General features: G+C 51.2%; 1 long non-coding RNA gene across 1 annotated transcript; it reads right to left on the reverse strand.

Annotated features, from left to right (window-relative positions):
* Positions 1-3,490: 3,490 nt before the first annotated feature.
* Positions 3,491-4,133, reverse strand: LOC148006259 (uncharacterized). Its single transcript, XR_015686496.1, has 2 exons — positions 3,933-4,133; positions 3,491-3,764 (listed from the first exon to the last, which is right to left on the reverse strand). It is a non-coding gene; the product is annotated as an uncharacterized LOC148006259 (long non-coding RNA).
* Positions 4,134-4,442: the final 309 nt, after the last annotated feature.

Consider the following 4,442-nt stretch of genomic DNA (forward strand, 5'->3'; position numbering starts at 1 on the left):
GGATTAAAAGCTTGCACCACCACAAAGCTTGGTATCATCATTGTCCTCCTCCTCCTCCCCCCCCTCTTCCTCTTCCTCCTCCTCATCATCATCACCATCACTTCTGACGGGGTCTCAGGTCACCCAAGGTGCCCTTGAAGTTCCTATGCGCTCATGCCCTAGCTGCTGGATGCCAGGATAAAGGCGTTCTTTACCATGCCTGTCAGACACAGTGCCGGGATGGAGAACAGGCTCTATGCATGGTAGGCAGGGATCTATCAAGCAGGCCCCACCCACAGCCTGCTGTGTTCTCCTTTTAGAGATAAGTCTATTCTGTTTCTTGCCACTAAAACTGACTTCTCTAACAGAGCATGTGTGTCCTGTGGCAACAAGGACGTGGGACCTTCAGAAGCTACAGATGAGCATCCTCCCCCAGATGGTGCTGTGTCATCCCAGACAAGTCCCCAGATCTGCATTTCTAGAAAATGTCCTGAAACAGGGTTGGTAAGGACAGTCACAGGCATAGCCGGAAGGCAGAGAGCTCCCTCTGTGAGGGGGAAGGGGGACGCTTCAGTTTTAGCTCAAGTGGATCCAAGAAAAACCTGTGTTGTAAAAGTCACAAAAGGGGTTAGTGACTTGCGCCAAAGCAAAGTGGGACACACAAGAGCTGGGCGTTTAGCGATCAGAGAATGGCATTAGCCTTAGAGACCCTCAGACCTGTGGCCTGTCTCAGGTCACCATTTCTTTTTTTTTTTTTTTTCTTTTTTCGGAGCTGGGGACTGAACCCAGGGCCTTGTGCTTGCTAGGCAAGCGCTCTACCACTGAGCTAAATCCCCAACCCCCAGGTCACCATTTCTAAGCATGACATGGAGCTGGGTGTGGTAAGAAGCACTAGCGTCTCCCCACTTGAAAGGTAAGGCAGCAGGATCTGCATTCAAAGTTGGCTCTGGCTTCTGGACAGTAAGCCTAACCTTACCCTGTCTCCAAACAACAAATCTATGCCGTGCCTTGGGATGCCTTTAAGACGATGGTTGTTCTTCCCTTCGAAGAGAGAGAAGGAAACATGGTGAAGCCAGGGACTGGTTCCACACAGTGCCCTCAGGGTTGAGTGATGACATCTCTAGCCATAGCCTGTGATATGTAAAGGCTACCCTTGAAAGGCTGAGAAATTAGACCCAGATGCAAGACCCAACAGCTGTGGTCCGGTGAATAAATAGAATTCTTGCTACACAAGGGAAGAGAAAAAAATAGTTTTATAAAGTGGGGGAGTGGGTGGGAAAGAAAGCCAATTAACCAAAGGTTTTATGAGGAGCAGAATGTGCCGTGGGGGACATACAGAGATTCCCAGAGGAGCCTTGTAGCCTCACTTCAATGGGGCAGGGCAGGCCAGAATTACAGATCCATCCCCCTTTTTCCAAAACATCATAATGCAGAGGGCGCCAGGGAGAGAGCCTTCTAAACAGGTCTGGCTCTGGTCTGGCCCTGGCAGGTTCCCTGTCCTATCTTGCGTTGTGCCCTTCCCTCTGCTGAGCCTTGGGAAGGCAGGAAGCCCCAGTCGAAGGAGGAAGATCAAGAGATGGGGTGAGCAGGCCTGCAGGCAGTGAGTCACCACGAGCTGCCGGTGCTATTCTGAGATCTGCCAAGGACACGGATGCTCTTGTACGCTCCCTGGCACCCCTTGCCGCTTCTCTCCTTCTCGGTCTGGTTCCCAAAGACAAGCCTTGTTAAGAGTGAGGGATGTGAAACATCTAACCATTAGCCTTCCGTCTCCTGGAGATCTGCTGAGAGCCACCTCCTTCTGGACTGAATGGAGGCAGTGGTGGAGAATCTATTCCAGGGCAGGGCAAAGCAGACCTGGTTTACCAGATGAATAACCTAGTCACTTGCCAAAGAAGCATTTAAGTTCTAGATTCTCTAAGGAAACATCAGACTGAGCCCCCCACAAACAGCTCTCCAGAATGCAACACATGGACACCGTTCCAGCCTCTCTGGCTCTCTCACAGCCTAAGGAAACTTTGAAGCCCACAGGAACCATAAGGAGTGAAGTGCTCTAGAGACCATCTCAACTCAGCTGTCAGAATTTAAATAAGAACCCACACTCTGAACCTTTAATCTCAGCATTTGGGAGGCAGAGGCAGGAGGATCTCTGTGAATTCAAGGGCAGTCTGTGTCTACAGAGTGAGTTCCAGGACAGCCAGGACTATCACGCACCAGCCTGGTCTACAAAGTGAGCTCCAGGACAGCTAGGGCTATTACACAGAGAAAACTCATCTCAAAAAACAGAGAGAGAAAGAGGGAGATAGGGGGAGAATCTACACTCTGTACTAAATTACAAGAGGCCTCACTCGAGACCACCATGTCTCTATTCCCCTGGTTTCTTGTGTCATAAGTCCTTGGGGACAGGTGTTTGCATGCAGTGTGCTCCAAGAAGATCACAGTGTGTCCTGTTAGCAAGCATTTCCTATGAGGAAGCAAGATTACAGAGATTGGAGATACCTGTAAATCCAGGAGAAAGATGTGAGGTACACACAAACCACCCTCCATACACACTAAGTCCTGTGGGGTAGGACCCACCTGGCTGGACGGGAATCAGTGGACTCAGCTGTGCCCTGGAGAGCAAGCATATTTTCCACAAGGGGAAAGGCACTAAGTGATGGGGAACCGTCCTAGGTTTTTATTTTGTTTTTCCTACGAAGATGTGGGGTATTAGGCCTGGAGAGGCCTGTGGGGTGCACACAGGAAATACCTTCAGATGTAGAGGATCGCCTGAACACCCATGGCTGGTGACAGTGACCGTCAGCTTGGACCAGAGCTCTCTGAGGTACATACTGGCAGCTATGGACAGCTAGCTATGTAGAGGATGGACTCAAGGGGCAGAAAACACGGACTAGAGGGTGGCACTAGTGCTCAGGCTTAGCACTCATGAAGACCCCAGCATCGGAAGTGCATGGGGAGCCAGAAGTACAGAAGCCTGTAGTTCCGATGGGAGTAACAGACCAGCATGGAGGCAGTCATAATCGGATGACAGTAAAGGACATGCAGGAGGGAGGGGGCTGGGACAGGGATAGAGTTACACTTAGGAACACTTGTTGCTTTTCTAAGGGACCCGGGTTTCATAGAAGCAGCCATGCTGGTGGGTGGCTCACAACTTCAGCTCCAGGAACCTGACCGCCTCCTCTGGCCTTCTCACAGCCATGTGGAACACACAGAGACACAAACATAAGAAAATAAAGAAATAAAAGAAGGAGCAGGTGTACAATGTTATGGTAGGGACTAACCAGAGTCCTAGATGAGGAAAAGAGGGGACGCGGAAGGCTAGAGATGGACATGGTGTTTTAGCTACAGGAAAAATTTGTCTGGCATGATAGCGTATGCCTTTAGTCCCAGCACTGGGAGGCAAAGGCAGGTGGATATCTGTGAGTTTGAGGCAAGTCTGGTTTACAGAGAGTTCTAGGACAGTGAGGGCTACCCAGAGAAATCCTGTCTTGAAAAGCAAACAAGAACAACAACAAAACAGAAAGAAAAAACTTTAATCCAGAGTGAGAATGCGAACATCATAATAAGAGAGAGATCAGTAGTGGTCCTCCCTGTGACCGGTGGTGGTCCTCCCTGTGACCGGTGGTGGTCCTCCCTGTGACCGGTGGTGGTCCTCCCTGTGACCGGTGGTGGTCCTCCCTGTGACGGGTGGTGGTCCTCCCTGTGACCGGTGGTGATCCTCCCTGTGACCGGTGGTGGTCCTCCCTGTGACCGGTGGTGGTCCTCCCTGTGACCGGTGGTGGTCCTCTCTGCGAAGGTGAGTGGCCATGTGGATGACCAGAATAAACTCATGCATAAGTTACAGTGATCAGGGAAGGAGAGGGCAGCCTGGGAGTGACCACCCAGGGTTACAGGAGGAGCTCTGGGTGTAGCAGAGAAAGTGCGACCAAAGTGGGACAGACAAGGCAAAGACTGACCGTGAGAGAATGAAGAGGAGGAGACGAGGTGAGAGGTGATCTTCCCACTCCTGATACGGATGGACATCAGAGTCAGTCGTTACACAAGCCCAAACGCGCAGGCACAGCAGCCGAGCCACGGCAGAGGTAAGAGACACATAGTTAACAAGACTGCAGAACACAGGCTCTGAGTGTGGAATGCAGCCTGTGTCGCCATACAGGAGACCCAACTGTCAGGACAGGATGTTCCCCAAACCGCGACACAGACTGCACCATCCCAGCTCGAGCAAGGACAGAAGCTGGCAAGCTGATTCTGGGTTCCGTGGGAACACAAGGGACCTCATCAAACCAACTGTGGAAAAGGACAACAGAGCGTTGTCTCAGTGGACCACAAGCCTTTAGTTCACAGAGACATCTGACTACAAGTCAGAGAGGGGAATGCCACCGGGAGATTTTTATTTTAAAGGTTTTGAAAAGCATAGCCTGTGTGTGTGCTGGGTGGACACACAGGCCTCAGCACCCCTGTGAGGT

This window comes from Rattus norvegicus, chromosome 4 (genome assembly GCF_021556685.1).
Source record: "Rattus norvegicus strain SHRSP/BbbUtx chromosome 4, alternate assembly SHRSP_T2T, whole genome shotgun sequence".
In the NCBI taxonomy this organism is placed as follows: domain Eukaryota; kingdom Metazoa; phylum Chordata; class Mammalia; order Rodentia; family Muridae; genus Rattus; species Rattus norvegicus.